This window comes from Haplochromis burtoni, unplaced genomic scaffold (genome assembly GCF_018398535.1).
Source record: "Haplochromis burtoni strain Fernald_Lab_line unplaced genomic scaffold, NCSU_Asbu1 Contig_213, whole genome shotgun sequence".
Taxonomy (NCBI): Eukaryota; Metazoa; Chordata; class Actinopteri; order Cichliformes; family Cichlidae; genus Haplochromis; species Haplochromis burtoni.
This window is the reverse complement of record NW_024582574.1, coordinates 1,014,230-1,028,199: the sequence shown is the minus strand read 5'-3', so window position 1 is coordinate 1,028,199 and position 13,970 is coordinate 1,014,230.

Here is a 13,970-nt window from a genome sequence, read left to right as displayed (position 1 = left end):
GAAAGACACAGCTTTATAAAACTTATTAAAATATAAAATTGTAATTTAAGTTGAATATATCAGGTTTTAGCGCAGGGGTGGGCAACTCCGGGCCTCGGGGGCCGGTGTCCCTGCAGGTTTTAGATGTGTCCTTGAACCAACACAGCTGATTTAAATGGCTAAATTAGCTCCTCAACATGTCCTGAAGTTCTCCAGTGGCCTGGTAATAACAAACTAATCATGTGATTCAGGTGTGTTGACCCAAGGTGAGATCTAAAACCTGCAGTAGACCGGCCCTCGGGGCCTGGAGTTGCCCACCCCTGTTTTAGAGTCAAAGTCAATTAAGCAAAGTAAGACATCTGAGATTTTGTTTCTGACGTTTTCTCTATTGATTTGACTGCCTAATTAAGAAAATAACAGCAGATTAATCGATAGCACCACAAGACCCCCCTGTTAAATTTTACTCTTCATACTCTTCATCCTCACAGTTTTTTTTCTCCTGCTCTCATATTTCGCCTGGACACTTTAAATGCAGGCTGTCGTGTGTCTTTCAAAGGCCTGATTAATGGAACTCTGCCGAGATGGTCGCCTGGTTTAACCAGATGGCCAACTCTATAAAGAGTCCTGGGCCGTGTTCCAGAAAGAAAGTCAAGCAAACTCACAGTTTAATACTAAACTCTGAGTTTGAGTTAAATCTGGGGTGGAAAACATTAAGTTTTTAGTCCCAGAAAATCTGATCACAGTTGGTTCAGTCAACTCTGAGCATGCTCATCCTGAGTTAAGTGCATGAGTAGAGAAACCAACTCGTGATGCCATTCCCTGATTCACTCCGGCAGCTGATAAATGAAGAGGACAGCCTCCATTTTAATCCAAGGGGACCGATTAATATAAAAGCATGTCAGTTTGGACGAGTCAGTCATCATTTACCCACCCTGAAGTTTCTTTAACAGATGCTGGAATCCTTCCAGATTTTGCCTTTGAATATTAACTGTAATTAACACGGGAACATATTTTAGCACAAAAATGCGGTCCAGATGCATCCGTGACATCTGCAGCCTGGATTCCAAACTTTACATCAAACTGCATTTAATATGGCTTTACCAACCGTGACTGACTACAGCATGGAGAGTACAGTAGTTCAGTAATGCATAATGAATGTTTGAGTGGAGAGGAACTGTCTGACAACCTGACAGCTACCCTAATGCCCACAGAGTCACAGATTTAGAACAATGTAGCATTTAGGTTTTTATCTAAACTGATAAAAAGCCCACTTCTCACTGTCTCCATCCTTATATTGGCAACTGAGAACATGCTAATAACCAGGATTTCCTGTTTTTTAAAGACCTATTTGTGCGAATTAGTGGTCCTGCTTGTGCTTTGATATCAACTGCGAATGAGCAGCTGACTGATGGAATCAGAGGGAAACTCAGGGTTTGGTGAAGAAAACCTGACAATGAAATAGGTTAGGTTACCCGGGTAACTGTCTCAGACTTTAAGTTAACTCTCTTTCTGAGTTCCCTCTCTTGTCAGAGTTAACAAAATAAAAGTTTTCACTTAAGCCGCTTTTTGGAATGGGCCTTCCATTTCACAATAAATTGATTCACTGTGCTGCTGAACAACTGTTTTTTCCCTACTTTTGTCTAGACTGTATCTCTCTCCCTTGAGTTTGTAGATTTCGATCAGTTTTAGACATCTGCAGGATAAATGAAGCAAACAACCTGAACTTGTACTCAATCCGGACTACCACAGCAAAGTGTCTGAATTCATCTGTCGTCTGGTACGGTCATAGTGATCAACAAAAGGTAACTTTATTAACAAAAACAATAATTTTTTTAAAAACAGGAATCCCAACAAAGCAATAATAAAGACACACAGCAGCTGTGTGCTCCCACCACAGTGATGTTGAGGGACAGGCTGACCAACATCATGGGAAAAGGGAGGACTGGAAATACACAGAAAAGTACCTGAAAACAAGGTGGGGCAGTTGATCATGGAGGTAAAAGGACACAAAGCAAAAAGAGAAGCATAGATGACGTTATTACCAAAATAAAACAGGAAGCTACCATAGAGAAGCTCACACACGGGCAAACAGGGTGACACGGAGAAGCACAGGAGACACAAAGAAAACTTGACCATAGCTTTTATAGTTGAGGGATTATAGTTTTTGGATTTTCAAAAGGAAAAAAAATCCCACTCTAAAGTATTTGCAAAGTGGGCCTGTTGAGATTCTACAAAGCTCTGACCTATTTGGCTTTACAAAAGCATGTGTGCATCCTGCTGTCATCACGAAACAGTCAGCTCAATGCATGTTTTTTTTAATCCCCATCTTTACATCATTTTAAGTCAGTCGGTTCATTGTGGCCTCAGGTTTGCTTTTATGTTGACAAGGCCAAAGTTATTCTTCACTATCCACCCATCATAAATATACCACGACTCGACAAGATTATGCCCCATCATAATACTGCACTGGCTTTTGCACTCTTCCTTTATCCTCCATCCTCATGTCTCATTCTAAAATACAAACAACTCATTATTATCAATTATTTGTGATTGGTGTTCATTCAGAACCCATTCATTATCTCTCCCCATTTGTCTCAATATTACATTTTAGGTCAGCTTATTCTTCATGCCGAGCAACATTACAGAAATCCCTGTTGTACATCAGAACGGAGCGAAGGGAGGAAGAAAAGAGTGATTTTGAATAATTAGAGCAGTTAGTGAGATAAAGAAGCATACAGTAAGAAACAGTAAAGGGGAAAAGGGGAACGGGGAGGTGGGGGGAGATGAAGGACTGGCTCTTTGTGTGTCACTTTGCTGATGATAAAAGAAGCTTCAAATGCATTAGTAGAACAAGTGAAAACAGCATGAAAGCTCTTACTTTGAACTGACTGCTTCATAGCTGGAGAAAGTATTGCTCTGTTTTGTTGAAAGTTACCAAAGTTTTTTTTTTGATTTGCTCTATCCTGGCCATTTGTGGCCACTTCACTTTTCTTTTTTCAACCATTTTCGTTCTGTTAATGCAAATGGAATGAAACTTCCTTAAGGTGTGTATTTTTTTCAGATTTTTTAATTTTCAACATCAGCTCCTTAATAATATCAATAATATTCACTATACACCAAATTGTTCCTCTTGACTCTATCGTGGCCATTTTTGGCCAATTGAAACCCATTATAACCACCTTTTTGATTCCTTGTTATTGACAGTACTATATCATGCGATTTAGGTAAAATTGCTTTCATTCTAAACTCAACACATGCAAATTGTAGCTTTTAATGTTTTTTACCAAATTACATCATTTACCCATTTTTGATCTTAAGGATCTAATAGTTTGTGTTTGTGCATGGCATTGCAGCACAAACATGTATTTGCAAGATGGACTGGAATAAATAATGATGCATCAAACATTACATGGGCTGCAGTGAATTTCTGTGGATGCAGGTTATTGAGCTTTGAGGTTCCCAGTCAAACGTAGCTTTGAAGCACATGTTAAAAGCACTTTTACTCTTGTATTTTTCATAAAAAGATACCATGCCCAAAATATTAACTCTAGAAACAAAAACAAAAAACCCACTCACAGGACATTTTGCAGAGTTCAAACCTGCAGCTGCAGCACAAACAACAACAAACACTGTTTGTAAACGTGTCCTGGAGTTTATGCAGGTGCAGACAGAGCTACTGCTGTAAGTCAGCCTAACAGCTTCCAGATCATTTATTCTGGCTTTATGACAAGAAGGTCATCACTGCTTCAAGCACTGTCTATATGGTCTGGTCAGAGAGCAAAGACAGCAAGCAGTCCTCTGCCCTTGAAGAAAAGACATCTGCCCAAAATGAAGAAACTTCCTCTCCAGAAGATGAGGAGACAATCTCCAAAGAGGCTGACTGCATCACCACTGATGATGAGTACTAGCCAGGGCCTGAATCCTCTTCTTTGGGGGAGGATTGGGGTTGGGGGGGGCATGGAGGTGGAGGCCGAGCAGCTGATGGAAAAGAACATAGGAGCATTTTCTGAGACCGAGGAGCCGGCGACTGATTGGATCCCTCATGAAAGGAAAACCATGTGGGTCCCACCACTGAAGAGAGACTGCTCTACGATCCAGTACCCACTGGTATCATACCAGGGGTCACCCTGTATGCAGTTCCCTGCATTAGCAGCCTGAGATCTACTTTTGACTTTTTTATAACAACGGAGATCTTTTAGCTGCTGTGCACCCTTACAAACCTGCACGGGAGGCGAAAGTGTGAGGATTGGAGGATTATAGATGAAGTGGAGATGTGAGCCTAAACCAGAATAAAGCAATACATAGCATGTTGGATGACAACACTGGAAGTTCTCAGGAAGTAAAGAAGGGCATGGGGTTCGGACTCCAACTGACGGAGGAGCTCTGAGGACAACGTCTTTCCTTTGGTCACCTTGGCAGAGGAACTCCTCAGATGAAAACTGGCACAGGGGAAACAACCCAGAGCTTCCTCCCCAGCTCCTCCAGTTGCAACAGAGGAAGATTTTGTTGTCTGTCTTTGGCTTCACCAAAACTACCACGGCGATATCCCACATGCCAAAGCAATGGAGGAATGTGCTTCTTTTGACAGCAACACACAAGGAACCAGCAGTCAGTGATGGGGAATAAAGGATGCGTGAAAGCAAGAAGCAATCCTGGACTACAATAGGCACAAATATTGCTGGGATAACTTAGAGAGGATGTTGGCACCTCGAGTTGTAGAAGGAAAACTAACTGATGGCTGCTGGCTCTTTTCTCCAATCTCCTGGATGTCTTGGGAAACGATGTCTTTGTCCGGCCGGAACAACCTCACTGAAGTGGGGGAGTCCTCTACAACCTACAGATGAAGAGTGATCCTGGGAGAGCTGGGACACATGCTGGTGACTTCAACAACTGCAAGACACCCATGTCCCTTATTCTCAGCCACTTCTGCCATTGATCTCAAGATACAGTAGTCTGAACCAGAGTGTGACCCACACCCCACCAACGAAATGAGAAGAAGGTGCAAAAGCCAGCCCCCCCCCCCCAAAAAAAAAAGTAAAAATAAAAGAATAAATAAACCATTGTTACAGTTACTGACCTGCAATGATGATAAAAAGAAATATTAGGTTTCATCATTCATATGCTAAAAATGTGAACTTTATTACTATTACTATACTTTATTACTATTTTTACTATAATAATACATAATCTGACTGGTATTCAAGAGTTTTGATATCTGAATTTGAATTATATTTTGGTTTTCATGACTAGGAGCAGTGCTAATTTAAAAAAATCAAGTCAATGAAAGTAGAAAAATGTTTTAATATATATTAATTTTATAGTATTTTGTAAACATAAAGAGAGGGTGGCCATTTTTGGCCACGAACAAGCTGAGAGGGAGTTTTTTTGTTTTTCTGTTACTGCAAAAAAGAACACAGATGCATAAATCTCATTGATACTTTTAATTATTGCTATACATCTAACCTCCACCATGGTTAGAAAATAAATCAGATGGCATGTTTTATTTGGAAAAAAATTGAGGTTTTATGATTTTTTCCATTTATGAGTTCCTAGGATTATGTGATCTAACTGGTATTTAAAGGGTTAAAATTCTGAATTTGAATGAAATTTTGATTTTCATGAACAGCACTGATGCTAATCTAAATCAAGTCAAAAAAAGTGGAATATTTTCTTAATATAGCATATTTAATATTTGATAGTATTTCGTAAACGTAAACAACGGGTGGCCATTTTTGGACACGAACAAGCTGAGAGGGAGTTTTTATGTTTTTGCTCTCTCTGCACAAAAATAACAATGCTTTATAATCAATGTTGATGTGAATCAATTACATGCCCCAGACTCTACTATTAATAATACAAGAAATTTCAGTAGCAATGCAATTATATAAAATTGCGAGATTTTGAGGTTGTCTTCCAGCTAGTGCAATGGACAAACAAACTGGTGTTTAAAGGGTTAAAATGTAAAAAGTAATAACTATTTTATATTTATGAAAATAACTGAAGTTAGTTAAAAGCTTTATGCAGAAAAAATGGCAAAAAAAAAACATAAAAATAATGAAAAATTGCAGACCTAATCTTTTGGTGGCCACTTTTGGCCACGAACAAGCTGAAAGGGTATCAACAAGCCCAGAGGGTTAAGTCTGATCTGTTAGTCTCTAAAGTTAGACTCATTTCCACTCAATGCAAGTCAGGAGTTTTGGGAGTCCTCAACCACCCTCTTATTTTATGTGATGATCTTATTGAGCAGGCTTACAGCAATCTCGGCTTTACACAATTATTTTTTTATCTTCTCCAAACTTTTTTCTCTAAGGACAAATCCACAAGGACACTGCTGTGATTGTGCATACATTAATCCCTTTTCAAAAGAAGATAAAGCCTCGTTTTTTGGACTTTTTTGTTGAAACAGCACAAGTTTCTGGGTTTTGGGTGGGTCTTTCAGGCACACTGCCATCTACCTCATGCACTGACTGCAGAATATGATACTAATACACTTTTTTTTCTATGAAGAAGAAGAAGAAGAAATAGGAGGCATATTTTTGGTTATGTAGGACATCACACAACCTAAGTCTGCTATAACCCACCCTTAGCAGGAACCAATTGCTCTTTCAATTTAGAATTTAAATAAAGAAACTGGCTAACCTAATCCACCAGTGTGTGAATGCGAGAGTGAATGAATAGCGGCATTGTAAAGCGCTTTGTGTGCCTTTTAATAGCGCTATATAAATCCAATCCATTATTATTATTATTATTATTATTATTATTATTATTATTATTAACCTAGCTTAGCACACTAAAAGTAATTTCACACTTTGACTTGTTAAATTTCTAGATATTTTACTTATAATCTCACAAAGTATTTGTTTTACTAACATAACAGAATGACCTCTCTGAACAGGCTGGCACCAAGGCCAGTGAAAATGGGAGGTTTGTTTCAGGAATGGCAGCTGGCATAAAATCTATGGCAACCATGCTGAGCCATCCACTGCAGCGATTTATTTACCTTGGGAAATAAGGGAGCAGGTAAAAATACAGTGCATCCACAAAGTATTCTCACTGTTTAACTTGTTCCCCGTTTATCATCTTACAGCATTTAATCAAATGGATTCAATTCATTTTTTTATCTCAAAATTCTACACACAGTGGCCCATAAAAACAATTTAAAAATATGTGCTTGAAACTCTTGCAAATTTATTAGACATAAAAAACAAAAATATAACATGATTTTACAGCCTTTACTGAGACACTCGAGACTGGGCTCCGGTACATCCTGTGATCATCTGTCAGATGTTTCTAGAACTTGATTGGAGTCCACCTGTGGTAAATTCAGTCAGCATGTCAGAGCACAAACCAAGCCATGAAGTCCAAGGAATTGTCTGTAGACCCCAAAGACTTGATTGTATTGAGGAAGCGATCTGGGAAATTGTACAGAAAAAAATGTCTATTACATTGAAGGTTTGAGTGAACATAATGGCCTCCATCATCCAAGTTTGGAACCACCAGGACTCTTCTTAGAGTTGGCCACCCGGCCAATCTGAGCAGTCGGAGTAGAAGGGCCATAGTCAAGGATGTGTCCAAGAACCTGATGGTCACTCTGACTGAGCTTCACTTCACTTCTAGAAGGACAACCATTTTTGAAGCACTCCACCAATCAGGCCTGTATGGTAGAGTGGCCAAGCTCGAGCCATTCCTCAGTAAAAGGTGCATGACAGCCCAAATGGACTTTGCCAAAAGGCACCTGAAAGAGTTTCAGACCATAGGAAACAAAAAAAAGATTGAACTCTTTGGCTTGAATGCCAATACCATCCCTACAGTGAAGCATGGTGGTGGCAGCATCATGCTGTGAGGGTGTTTTTCAGCAGCAGGATCTAGGAAACTAGTCAAGGTCAAAGGAAAGATGAATCTACAGTCCTTGATGATAACCTGCTCCAGAGCACTGTGGACATCGGACTGCAGCGAAGGGTCATCTTCCAACAGGATAACAATCCTAAGCACAGAGCTGAGACAACAAAGGAGTGGCTTCAGGTCCACTCTGTGTATGCAAGTCAAGACTTGAACCCAAATAAGCATCTCTGTAGAGATCTAAAAACCTTTATAATGTGCATTGGTGTCATAATCTGGGTAAAGGGTGGAACTCAGCAACCTGCACATTTAGAGACTGGAGCTTTGTGACATGTGATGGTTAGTACTAACCAGGGTCTTTTCCCATCCCAGGAGTGTTTGTGTCAACTTGCTGTAGTCCTAACTAAACTGTATGTTAAAATCAAAGTAACTTACAATAAAAACAAAATTTTACATTGATCCCACAGCAGCTTCAGTCCTCTGATCTAAATTCAGGGGTATCACATAGAGTACACCCAAAGTTTAAAAGAATGAAACCATGTGGTTATTTCAGGCAGACACATCTGGCACAGAATCCCCGCACATCTGCAACTGGCACCTGTGTGAGTCTTTCTTTATTGTGTGACAGGTTTGCCTGTCCAGGGTGCAGAGTTGGTATAATGACACAGCATCACAGCATGTTGTGTGTGGGGTGGCATAGTGGAGTATGTGCACACTGATCTAGAGTTTTGGTAGAATAAAGGTATTTATGTAGCTTCTGTATAAAATAGGTCCAAAGATTCAACCCCTAGCGTTACTATACAAACAGCCTTGTTCTGCCTTTCTACTGGAGTGAAGCGACATATACTGTCAATCATACTACAGGTACTCAAATTAGTATTAACAGGAATGAGTCAGTAGTAAAAACTAAAGATATATCGTTTTCAGAAGAAAACAAATGTAGAGATCACAAAAGGTGATGCCAAACATGATCATTTCTACTTATAGAGATTCTAAAGAAATAATTCATGCCTATAAATTAGTTTCTTCCTACAAATCAGCTGCTAAGCGCTTTTGTGTTTATCTCCTTCTATTTTGTTCGAGCCCCTGAATCACTGTCTCCCGCTGCGAACCAGTAATTATCCAGAGAAAGGAGACTTTTATCTAATGTATAAGTGAAGTGGTGTACAAATAAGTAATATTAGTGGCTGAGGAGCAAGCCCACCCAAGGCAAATAATGAGCAGGCATTTAGAAGGGAGGAGGACATATCTGCAGGGGAACTGTGTTTTGTTTTGGCAGGGAATTTGTTTTAGGAAACACATTTACTTTTATTAAAATGGCCTTTAAGACGAGTCAGTGGGATCGTTCTATCGTGTGTACCTACTGTTTGAACATTTGATTAGTCTTCAGAGATCATCAGGGGTATGAAGATGACTCAGAGGCACTGGTTGTATTCGGTGCCAAAGGAGCACCTTTGAGTTTTAAATGATCAAATGAACTGAAGCAAGAAAAAAAAGGAATTATTGCAATGTTCTTAAAATGCAATGTCTGGGGATCTTTTTAACTTTAACAGCACAATTAAAGAAGTTTTTAAAAGGGAGTAAAAAAACAGCGAGGGAACGGGAGGGTGATCAGTGGCGTGGTCTCATCGTCCCAAAACAGAGAAACAGGTTCGAGAGAGCTGTCGTGAGTTGGTTGGGAGAGATGGGGAAGGGTGAAAGGAGAAAGATGAGAGTGGGAGAGAAGTACCACGTGTGGGGGAGGGATAGGGCAGATGCACCCGTGATGAGGACAGGAGGGTGCCAAGAGGACCCCCCCTCTGTACAGACAGGCGTGCACAGACACACACACACAAACACACACACTGCTGCCCGAGTCACTCATTTGAGAGAGCTGTCAGCAAAATGAAGGAGAGGAGACATAAGTAATGTAATGAGTGCGGTCTCGACACAGGCCCGGCATGTCTTTGCCGCTTCACTGGTCATCACTACATCCCACAGAGAAACAAGAGTGTTTGCTTTTATCTGCTCTTGTTCCCCCCTCCTCCTCCTCCTCTCAGCCGGTTGCCATGACAACTGCGGAGCTCCACCCAGGAAAGAGATGTGTATGCTGGGAGAAAGAGGATTATTGGGGTCAGTGGTCTCTGCGAGTGTGTGTGTGTGTTTGTCTCTCTCTCTCTCCCTCTCACGCACATTCACACGCAAGCTTTCTCACAGAGTGCGATTGTGCACTTACACATAACAATACAGTGACTGAGTATTTAACAGGAATGAAGCCAGACAATTAGCGTTTTTGTTGTCTGTTGTTTATTTAATTAATCAGCCCCCTGGAGCGAAGTTTTATGGGTTAGTCATTATGTTGTTTTTGTGATTAGCATTGTTATTGAAAAATTTATGGGGGCTGTTTTTGTGGAACTTTTTAATGTTCTGTAATAAACTCGAGGTCAGGGTGATTAAGTGTTGCACTTCTATAAAGTAAAGAAAAAAATAAGGAACAGAATGGAAGCTGATGAGAGAGGCTCCCATCATCATCATGTTTGTTACTTTTCTGTATGGGTCAGGTTTTAGCACAGCTAAATCCTACATTTCCCGTAATCCAACAAATGGCATTGATGCATTCGATCCGTCATGCATTACCATTCGGAAAGTGTCTGATTAACAATCATCATCTTGGCAGAGAATAAAGGAAAAGGCAGCCAACATCGAAAGAAGAGCTTTGAAAGTTCTTCCTGGAGAAAGCCTACTTAAAGAAATGAGAAGAAAGCTTGACTAGGAGAGTTAAGGCTGTGTTGAAGAATAAGAGTGGTTTGTCATAGTTGTGCAAACTCTGTTTTTGCCTCATATACTGTATTTCCTGCATCTACTTCTTATTTTCCTGGCAAAAAACAGAAGTGAGTCAAGACTTGTTTACTTGTGAACTGGTTGTGATAAGACCGCCATATAACATGCTTCTAAAGCGTTTACATAGCTGAGTGGTAGTGGTATTTTCTCAGCACCATAACAAAGCTCTAAATCCAGTTTCCTGGTTGCTCTCCAGTGACTGCACAGTGGTTTTAACTGGATTTTTTAATTTTTTCACTAGAATGCATCTCACTCTCATATAGGGTGTCGTTTTTAGTACAGTGGGGTGGGGGATAAAACAGCAGTAATTCATACAAATCTTTTTAATGAAAGCAAAGCTGAGTGCACCTCCTAAACTAACAGCAAGGATTCGGGTCGTAGGAACACTGTCAGACACATTTACAGCTCATTCACGTTTCTGTCTAGCCGATGAATGGTTCAATAAGAAATATTGGCAATTAGAACCCAACAGTAGAATGATAGGGACCGAGTCTCTGAGTAGATCAGGCAATTTTGTGTCTGAGAAAAGGACACGGTCTCAGACTTTGATTTCATTTCTCACGAATGACTGGGCAGATTTTCAGGCCCACTTGGGGGCTGTTTTTTCCCCCCAGAGTTTCAGGACTGTGCGACATGTTTACACACCACACGAGTAAATGTCAATCCCTTTCTTCCACAATCGCTTCCTGTACAAAAACTGAACTGTAATTTGACTTGTGATTGATGGAAATCTGCTCTTGCTTTCACAAACTTTGATTACACTATTTTAAACTGTTTAATTCGCCCTACATTTTGAATGTCATGACATATGGAACAGGATTATAATGATGTATAATCCTAAAAATGCCAGGTCCAGCTTATTACAAAGCTAATCAAGAACACAGCACAAGGTTAAATACTTCTGTGGACCGAGTGAAAATGGCACTGCTGTAAATGAACTGCTTTTGTCACTTTATTTATAATTATATGATGTTTTTTCTTCATTTTGGATAAAATCACAACTTAATGTAACTATTCCAACATCTTTATGTCTCAAGAGGCCTCGACTGACGTTTGAAGAGCATTTTTAGTCTAGTTCTGCACAATGAATACGTACAGTACTCTCATGCACAAGTGCGCTCATCAGACTTGTAAAAGTCTAAACCTGTCCTTCAAGGATGGTGGAGAGTTATCAATGGCAAACTGAGCTGTGAAGGGGAAATCACGCAGGGTGAAAGTTTTCATACCAGCTGATGCCAGTTTGGCTGGTTTGTGTTCCTTCATCCAGCAAGAAGGAACGACTGAGCTCTGCCTGTGGACTGCTTCACTGCTTTTTGGCGTACAAACCATCTTCTTTGCTTCCTGTAGCTTTCATCAATTACCATATGCTGCCATCTTGTGGTTGTCAGCTGATACTACATGCTCAAAGTTGCGCACAAGTGGAAACCCACAAACCTCGAAATCCACCTTTCTCAAAGAACTGCTCACCCGATTCTTCACTAATGAATAATGCATTAATAGGTAAGGAGGTGTTAATTTATTCAACACAAGAAAAACACCTGGTGCTTTTTCTACAGTTAATTGGATTTGTGGAGCATGAGATTAAGGAGCACATGAGCGACTGCTAGGATTTGGGATGCACACCTCTTTAAAAGTTAGGATGCTGTGCAAAAACAGAATGCAATTATTTGTAAATAATTCCAACTGCATTTTTAATATATCCATTACAAAAAATGTTTCAGTCATTGTTGTAAGTGAAATTGCTATAAAGGGGTTTCATTTAATAATCACTTCATATATAAATACATTTATATTTATATTCATTTAAATATCACACAAGACATTAAAATAACTAGTGATGTTTTAAATTGACCTCACAAAATTACAATAAGAACCCATTTATACTTTAAATCCAGGGTTGTGTATTAATTTGACCTTCATGCCTTTGGATGAGGGCATGTGTAGCTCAACTGGTGGTGTGTAAATTAGCACATTTGCTCAAGTACTCTTTTGAAGCACAGTTTTAATATACTTTAAATATTTCTGTGTTATACTGATTTCTATTGTCCTCCATTATCTTTTCTTATGTCTTGTAAAGCCTTACAGCTGATAGAGGGTGCACTTTGATTAGTTTTGTTTTTAGACTGTATAATGAATCTCAGTATAAGTGTGGTGTTTGCTGTGGTCCTGAGAATAAAGCAAAAAGTGAAGTTTTTCTACAATCAGGCAGGGGCTGCGCAGTGTCACATTGCTCTCATACAAACAGTCTGATTCTGGTGGCACGATGTGATTCATAAAGCGATGGCAGAGAAAAGGATGTGTCTTGACAGGAGTCAGCCCATTACAGCCAATGTGGCGTCGCTCTGCTGTCCTCACCGAAGGTTAAAAGGTCATTCTTCCACCACAGGGCCCAGGAGGGAGCACAGTCAATCCTGTGTGAAGTTGTGACCAGGTCAGCACTTTGCAGAGAAAGCCAAACAGTGGGGAAAAAAGCCCTCACAAAGCACAGGCTGCCTGCAGTGACCGGCCAGCGCTGGAGGTATCAGGGTCATGTTATTTTATCAGCCTCATGCGAGGCAGCTGGGGTTTATTGATACAAACAGCTGCTGGGAGACAGGAGGAGGGAGGTGACGCAACGCAGTCAAGAGTTTAAGAAGGCCTAAAGCCAGCTTTTAGGTTTTAGTGTTGGGCTGCCTGTGATTATAAGATCAGTTTAATTCATCATTAGTCTGTGAAGAGTTTAACAAATACTCAAGGAGATATTTATTGGATGAAGGAGGAACAATCCATCCTAATATCTAAGGTTCATTCAGTTTGTACCATGTTCAGCCTATTTATATCTATCATTCAGGCCCATTTGTAGCTATAATTTGGATAGTTTCTTAAGACATCTGTAACTTGTATTTTTGTACTTCTTATCTTCTCCTTGTGTCTGTATATACACATATATATCTCTATTTATATATTACCCATTTAAAATTTCTGTCCATCACTAATCCAACCCAGCATCACCGGGGTAAACGCTCCGCTAGCTGTACTAGCTCTCACGAGACCAAGAAAATCATCAAGTGTGCGCGGCACACAAATGTAATCGTGTTTGCCAAAAAAAAGTTGCAAAAAAATTGATTTGAATGATTGATGACCAGAACTGTTTCAGATTAATTTTTCTGCTGAGTGATCGTTTAAGTTTTGTTTGAAATCATCCATCCAAACAACTAAGATATAAAGTGTAGAGCGGTTTGTAAGAGTTCCCCTTTCCAAATACATTTATATCCCCAGTACTGTAACAGAGTGATGCATCGTAGTTACCTTGTAAACACGCTGAGAAAATAAGGCAGACGCAGACATCAGAG